Below are 8797 nucleotides of genomic sequence, written 5' to 3' on the forward strand. Positions count from 1 at the left end.
ACATTTCAGTTGGAACGAAGTGAACAACGGAACAAAAGACACCACTGAGGACGTTTCACCTGGAAAAGCCATTGTCAAAGAAGAAACTCTACTCGGTTTTGAGAAGGGAAACAGTGTAGCCCTTGATGATTTTACTACCACTGATGAGACTATTACCGATAATAGGACATTTCCTGATGGAGCAGATGAACCACACATGAAGCAGAAGCCAATGAGACATAGACCAGTACGGAAGAAGATACGTCCTGTAAAATTAAGAGACTTTGTTGAATTTTAATTTTTGTGTTTGTAAATTCTGTCCATTTAATTAAGTTACTGTCAATTTTCTATTGGTTTAATGTAAGTGGCTATTGTTCGGGACGAACAATACTAAGGAAGGGGTAGTGTTACGACAGCGAAAGTCATGTGATGCTAGTAACACATCATGATATTCTCGAGGGTTTGTGAATGGTCGAGTGTTTACTAGATGTGCGGTATTCTTGTATATAAGTGCACCAAACAATGGAATTGAAGGGCAGACAGAGATAGAGACGGACAATTGAGTCAAGCGCGGTAGTAGGCATGAATCATTCGTTGTGAATTATAGCATTTGTTAAGTTATTAAAGTGACTGTGGAAATTAAGTGTATTGCAAAGTTGTATTGAGAAAGAATAAACTTGTTTTATTTAAGAAAGGACTTGTATTGCTAAAGTTTTTCTGAAAGAATTTCTACGGAAAATTAACAAACAAACAGAGACGTAACAATAGTTAATAACTGTACTCCTTTCTGGAAGTTAAAACTTGAATGTGATTTACTAGTTGTATTGTTTGTGATGTGTAATATTCTCTACTGTCTACCTAACCAATTAGATTACATAAGCAGTTCAACAATTTCCCAGAAGAATATAAAAACCAAAGTTATACCAAAATTCAAGTTCATAGTGTGATTAATCAAAGGAAATGTTAATCACAAGTTTCTGGAAAAATAGATACAAATGAACTCAAATGTGGTTAAAAATTTGAGATAAATAAATGGAATAATATCAGCTAAGTGAAAAACTTTTATCAGCCTACATTCCAAGCAAACACACTGTCAAGACTTGGTTAAGAATATCAGTACAACAGGTAACTAAGCTATTCTGAGTGTATTACATTACACTCCTGAAGAAGAAGAATCAATTATTTGAATTTCTGAGTCTGTCAGAACCTACTTAATAATTTAATAAATTTTGACAAGCAGATCTGTGTTTTTATGGAATCTTCTGGGTAATTCCTCTCCCAGCATTATGAAATATCTGGAAATAGTGGCCTTAGGGTTCATGATTCTTAGCCGAACAATGTTTCTTTTTTGTGGATGATTCTCCCTCTCAGAACTACAATGCTGGGAAATGGCATTCTTAAGATACAAAATATTTAATATTTAGCAAGTATTACCTTGAAGTATCCATAATTAATTGACAACAGTAAAACAATACTTGTCAGTAAATTATTTTTACTGACAATGCTTGAGTAAAGTGTGTGCCAAGATAATTAAAAAAAATACCCCAACCATCCGAAAGTTTTTAGTTGCATATAGCAGATAGATACTTTATAGTGAACAGCTTTGGGGCTGTTCTTTTTATTTATTTGTAATTAAGCATAAAGCTATACAATGGGCTATCTGTGCTCTGCCCACCACGGGTATCGAAATCCGGATTCTAGCGTTGTAAGTCTGCAGACATACCCCTGTGCCACTGGGGGTCAATGCTGTTCTTATCAAGTACTACTGACATGACTAGCACTGAAAAATATTGCATAATATCATAAATTTCTGTTAGGAATCAATTATCACTTTGTCTGTCAAACTTTTTATGCACTTTTCATGAAATAATGAAGGAACTACTTTGTCTTTTGTACAATAAATTAATAAAAATGTGTAAACAGTATAATTGAAAAATCCTTCAAGCTACTGTTAGCCAGATTTTTTTACACAAACAAATTTGCAAGATAGTTTCTAACCAGCACTGAAGGATAAGCAGTTCTAAAATAAAAGAAAGTAAAATCCAAAATAGAAGAAAATGTTTAGAATTATTCAAATTTTTGATACTTATTAGAAGTCTTTCTCAAGTTGAATTTTTTTTTTGTCTTCTTGATATATAAATAGGATAGGGAATGGCTTGTTTGCTCGGGTTATTAACTCCACTGTAAGGGAAGTTTTAAACTAGGACTAGACTGTAGTGAGGACCAAGATAAACTAAATGCAAAAAGAATAGTAGGGAGAGAAAAATTTACCATAAGAAATGAGTATAGAAGTAGTTATAAGAGTAGACTTAACTGTTACTACTGTAATGCTAAAAGTATAAGATAAAACAGATGACATTAAAGTACTGGTAGGAATGGAGGATTCTGATATCATGGGAATAATTTATAGTTGTACATGGTTAAACATACATAATTTTGATGACAGAAATTTCTTTGAAATTTAGAGTTACAGTCTATTTAATAGAAACAGAGTACCAAAGAGAGGGGGAGGAGTGGCTTTATATGTAAAATGTGAGTTACATCCTGTTGAGGTTGAGGATATCAAAGATAATAACAAGAACATTGAATCCATTTGGGTTTTTATTAGTGGATATAAATGGAAAAGGCTTTTAGTGAGAATTTGTTACAAACAACCAAATGATACTGATGAAATTAGTGAGAGTACAATGAGATTAAGATTTCAGCTGTTAATGAAGTCATAATTATGGGTGATTTTAATTTCAGGCATATAGACTGGGAAATGCTAGAGTCAAACCGTGAAAGAGAAAGGTTTTTGGAAACTGTTAAAGATGGCTTTCTTTACCAATTACTCAAGGAACCTACTAGAAACAATGCTATTTTAGATTTATTGTTAAATAAAGAAATGATCAAGAGGGTGGAAAGTGGGGAACATCTGGGTGCAAGTAACCATTGCTCTATTAAGTTAATGTTTTGCTGCATATGGAGATAAGGAATAATGATATTTTGATAACAAATTTCAAAAAAGCAAATTTTTAAGGGGTGTGACAAGAATTATCTGTTGTGAATTGGACATGTGAGTTATTTGGAGACACTGAACAAATGTGGAAAATTTTTAAATATTCAAGATAAACATATTCTTTGTAGAAAGAAAAGGGTGGCTACAAGTAAAAAACTAGGTTGGCTCAAAAAGGGTATAAGAGATAAAATTAAAGAAAAACATCATAAATTTTAAAAATATAAATTGACTGAAATGATGGAAGATTTAGAAGATTATAGAAGGTCAAGAAATTTGATCAAACAGGACATTAGGGCATCATAAAGGATGTATGAGAAAAGGTTGGCTGAAAATATAAAAATTAACAGTAAGGATTTCTTTAAATACATTAAGAGTAAACAACATATTAGGATAGGGGGAGAACCCTTGAGGAAGTCTCATATCTGATGGTTACGAGATTGCTGGATTATTAAATTTTGCTTTTTCTGCAGATTTTAGTGATGAAGATTTAAGTAGTATTCCACATCTTGAACAGTTGAAAGATAGAAACAAGATCAAAAAAAAGATGATTGCATTAATTCTGAGCTTGTTAGGCAAAAATTTGGGAAGTTTAAAGAACAATAAGGCTCCTGGAACAGATATTTCACTAAGGGTTTTGAAGGAAGTTAAGAATTGGATATGTGAACCACTTGCTATCATTTTTTGTAAGTCCTTGAATAATGGGAAGGTATGTGAGGATTGGAATTTGGCTAATGTCACTCCTCTTTTCAAGTGAGATTATAAAAATTATCCCAGTAATTACAGGCCCATTAGTCTTACATCAGTTGTGGGAAATGTTTTGAAAATCTGATGCAAAATGCTTTGCAAAGTCATTTAACAAAGTTTAGAATTTTATTGGATAGTTAACATAGTTTCACTAAGGAAAAATCTGGCCTTGACATTCTTTGAAAAGGTTACTGCTTATGTAGATGAGGGTAAATGTGTAGATTTGGTGTATCTGAATCTTAAGAAAGCATATGACAAGGTTCCACATAAAAGGTTTGTAAAAAATTATCACTATAGGTATGGAGGATAAGTTAGCAAATTGGATAGAGAGTGGCTGAATGGACAAAAGCAAAGGCTTGTTACAAATGGAGTTCAGTCAAACTGGATTAATGTTACAATTGGGGTACCTCAGGGTTCAATCTAGGGACATTTGCTTTTTTTTACTTACATCAATGACATAAATGAAGGAATGGTTAATAAGTTACACAAATTTGCAGGCAATATTAAGATCTTTGGTGTTGCTAGCTGTGAAGAGGATGCTGCTGATTTACAAAAGGACTTAGATCATATAGTGAGTTGGGCAAATAAATGGTAAATGGGTTTTAATTATAATAAATGCAAGATAATGCATGTGGGTTATCATAATTTGGATGGGAATAACCTTAACAGTGTTATGAAAGAAAAGGATCTTGGTTTAGTGGTTGATTAGTCTCCTATGCCATTCAAGCAGTGTACTGTTGCTAGTAATAGAGCAAATAGGATTTTAGGTTGTATCAACAGAAGTACTGAATACAAGTCTAAAAAGGTTATAATTTTATTGTATAGGTCACTGGTTAGGCCACATTTGGAGTATTGTGTTCAGTTTTGGATTCCTTACCTTAGATAGGACATTGAATTGTTGGAAAAGGAAAGGAAGGAGTTGTCATATGAGAAGAGGTTGAAATCTCTCAAATTGTTAGAGGAGATCTGATTGAGGTGTTTAAGACTGTAAAGGAAATTGATATAAATTTTGGCAGGGTAGGAGTTATCTTCAGCTAAGATATTTTTCTAACAGGGTGGTTGGCTTTTCAAATGGGTTGCCTTCGATTGTTGTGGAGGCAGTAAGTTTAAGTGAGTTTAAGAAAAAGCTTGATAAGTATATGAATGATCAGGGTTAGCTTTAAATTTGTTTTTTTAATTTATTTAGTCTAGTTTAAAGAATGGGACAGCCAAAATAGACCAATAGGTCCCATGTTGTCCCAAAACATTATTTTATATTGGAGAAATGATAAGGCATTACAAGAGAAATGACAATATTAAAATATTGTGGTATTTTCAATTACATGAATTTCCATCAGAGTAAATGGGCAAAGTACACTTAAGTGTGAGTAATATTATAACAAAGTTGCAAAGTATGGGTTTATTTCTCCTTAAATTCTGACTGAGTTTGATGCAAAGAAAGACTGTATACAAAATGTACAAAACAACAACATTCATTTAAAACACAAACAAAAAAGTGAGTGTCTGTTGTGCAAGAGTGTAACTGGTAAGACAGATGGTATGAAAATAAACCTTTATTGGTTCTCTCTCCCTTTCACCAATTCAATGTCCTCCCCTCATAAGCAAAACAACAAACAAAAAGGTTAAAAGTTAAAAACAAATATCCCCCAAGTTAAACTGCAGTGAAATCTTACAGGATTCTCTATCCCTCACAAAGTCTAAATCTCTAAAATCTCAAGTCCACACAATCTCAATGATACGTCTCTCAAATTCTAAATGACTCTGCCTAACAAGGGAGAGGCTATCCTATAAATACAAATTTTGATAACATTAACAAAATCATGCTGCTTACAGCACATACCCCACCCATGAAACTTTAGTCCACTATCTCTCTCTCTTGATCATAAAGGAGGGGAAGCCCTAGACCATTACACAATTTCCCATATGCAAATAAAGTATGGAAAAGTGAAGCTGTTTCTTTAGCAACTATCTGCACCCACATGAAATTAAGAGAACATAGATTTAAAAAAGAAAAACACATATTAACTAACAAGTAGCAAATATCTGGTACCTTCCTGAACCACAGTATTAAACTTAATACTTAATGTAGTATAACATTACAATGAATAAAAGATTACAATTCTTCACCACCAAATAATTGATTTTGAATATCAGGTAGGACACCAATTGACACTAATCAATGTAATCCATGCTCATAGGTAATCAATTATACTAGTTAAGTTATTCATCCAGCTCTACTCACTATAAACAGATAATGATTCTAAAATAAATCTGTGACTAAGGTTCTATAGGTCATTAAACTACTAACACTGTATGTTCCCATTAATCTTTTTAGTTTTATCCCCAATGCTCATTGTAATGCTCTGCTTTAAAATGGGCTCAAACTACCACTCTAATTGCAAATATTATCCAATGAAGTAAGCTTCTGAAACTCCCTGAAAGCTTTGATCCCCCCTCCTCCTCCAATAAACACTTTTGTTTTGCTTCAACACCTATGGAATGATGAGGGCTAGACTTAAGTGTTTTATTCTTGAGTTTAGCATAATAGCTGGAACACCCTAGATCAGGGTTGGTAGCACTTCAAAAGAAAATGAGCCTATTTTTTTTTTTTGTCTAAGACCAAAATATTTTGAGAGCCACAATATGCCCTAACGGTCTAACCTACGACAACAACCAAAACAATAGGTCCCTCAGTGGGACAGCAGTAAGTCTTCAGATTTACAACACTAAAATCAGGGGTTCAAGTCCCCTCAGTGGATTTTTTTTGTCTAGCTAAGCCTTCTAAGGCATTTTAGGAATTAGCTAGAATGTTAACAGCAAGACTCTGTTCTAAGTAAAAAAACTGCAAATGTTTAGATTATGTTTTTAACACCCACTGTGTCTGAAAGATTCTCAATTTTTTTTTCACTGTAACAGTAAAGCCCAAGAGCCACACAAATCTCCTTACAAAACCGCATGAAACTCGTGAGCCTCAGACTGCCGACCCGTGGCATAGATGGACCAACAGGTCCCTTGTTGTCTTTAAATTATATATATATATGAAAATTACAAAAAAAAAAGAAAAAGACTAGTCAGTTGAAGATTGTAACAGAGTTGAATAGAATATAGGAGTAGCTCAGGAGTCAGTGCTTAGGCCTTCACATTTTCTCATTTATATTAATGTTATTGTTAGTGGCATAATATGCAAATTAATAAATGTTTGCTGATGACATTAACTCCTTGGTATTTCTAGTTGTGTGACTTAGATTAATTGGTAAGTTGCCAAATAACCTTTAAAAACAGTAATGCAATGCATTTACGTTACCATAAATCAGTTCATACATATAACGTTAATTCAAACCTCTTTAAACAAATCACTAGTTCAGGCTCACTTTGGACAGTGTGTACACATCTGGTCTCTAGAATGATTCAACACTGGCAACAGTAAGTGAGAAATTGTACAAAAAACAACAACAAGAGATTGTACACATACTCAGTTGTTTGAAGTAATCATCAAACTTTACTAATTTAAAAATTATGTTCCTATCAATAATTTCATTAATCATTTAATGTAAGTAAGAAAACCAAAGGTCTAAACGCTGACACTTGGAGCATTCCACTAATATACTAGTAGTAGTAATAGTCAAAAAAGTTCAGTTTCACTGGTCTCCCTTAATAACGCTCCCCATCCCCCCCATGTCCCATCCAACTATTTTACAATCTAATTAATCAGTTTTTCCTAACTCCCATAGATGTGATTTTCTTAATCTTAGGCATTCTTTTATTGTTGCCTTTAAGTTTAACCTCAGTACACAAAAATCCACACTCTTTTTGTGGAATTTGAAAAGTTTTTGAATATGTGTTGTAACATAAAACAGCTCATACTTTGTTCGTATTAATAGTAATACTAATAAATTTAAAATATTGAGATTTATAAAATAAATACAATTTGGCTTAGTAATAGTATTGTGACATACTGTTACAGTGCTAGTAGCAGTACTTTGTATAGTATATTACTACCAGTACTAGTAGTGGTAATAATGCTAAAGTTTAAAAACAAAAGCAGAAATTACTTAAGTAAAGCTGATTAAACTTACAAGTCAAACTTTACTAATGTCTCACGTAATGAATCGTACAATTTGAATCGGTCAATGAATGAGTCAATCCCTAAATGTTCTGTAAATCTACGCATTAAAGTTTTGTCTATGTTCACATTCACACTCACAGCCTAACTCTAACTTACCTGGATCCATCTTTATTTATTGCCTTTAAGCTTAACAGTATCGTAAGTTACAAAACAAGATTTGTTTATTATACTTAAAGTTTAAGTGCTTTCGTTAATTTACTAGTTACGACACATGTTATTTTCGCTAACTCAATTGTTATTTATTAATTCGCAAATTGGGCACTTTTAACTTAGTTTTACTACGATGTTAACCGTGGTCTTGGTCGGTTTCGTTATGAACAGGAAATTTAAATACGGAACGAGTTGTTCGGTTAATGACAAACGCGTGAGGACACCAAGTAGAGCTCAAAAACGGTACAACTGTAGTTTCCCCACGTTCCTTCCTCCAAAGAAAGCTTCTGCTCACAGCACAGTTCACATGATTCATGCCAATTCTCTGTATATTTCTGGAATACAACCAAAATAAGCATTTTCCTTTCTTTCCAACATTTCCTTAATTAGAGTGAACAGATTTCTAAACCGAAAACCAGGGACAGTCCAGCCCTTACCCATAATTTCAAAATGGTTATTACAAATTTGAAACAATTTAACTTTAACTTTGTTGGGCTGTTCCACAGTATTTCCAAGTTGATTAACATTGGCGTTGTTTTGAAAAAAAATTCAATCACTTTTTTTTAGTGATGGACAAAACAAATTGCCAAAAACAGTGAAATTATACATTCAAGAAATATTTAATTATTCACTTTATCCAATTTATCTTAAAAGTTAAAATAGGTTACTTCATATCCGGATTTATCTAAGAATCCATAACATTTTCAAACATACTACTTTTAGGTTTTAGCATTACTCTGAAACTTTTTAGACATATTTTCGCGAAAAATAGATGTAACGTTGAAATTATGTTGTTTTTT

General features: G+C 32.8%; 1 protein-coding gene across 3 annotated transcripts in view; it reads right to left on the bottom strand.

Annotated features, from left to right (window-relative positions):
• LOC106457600 overlaps positions 1 to 8520 on the bottom strand; it is a 71201-nt gene extending 62681 nt beyond the window's left edge. For all 3 annotated transcript variants that reach the window (XR_002610215.1, XM_022383590.1, XM_022383589.1), the window contains exon 1: positions 7944 to 8520. The gene's annotated coding sequence lies outside the window, so the exon portion shown is untranslated. The remainder of the gene's footprint in view (positions 1 to 7943) is intronic.
• Positions 8521 to 8797: the final 277 nt, after the last annotated feature.

This window comes from Limulus polyphemus, unplaced genomic scaffold, assembly GCF_000517525.1.
Source record: "Limulus polyphemus unplaced genomic scaffold, Limulus_polyphemus-2.1.2 Scaffold350, whole genome shotgun sequence".
In the NCBI taxonomy this organism is placed as follows: Eukaryota; Metazoa; Arthropoda; class Merostomata; order Xiphosura; family Limulidae; genus Limulus; species Limulus polyphemus.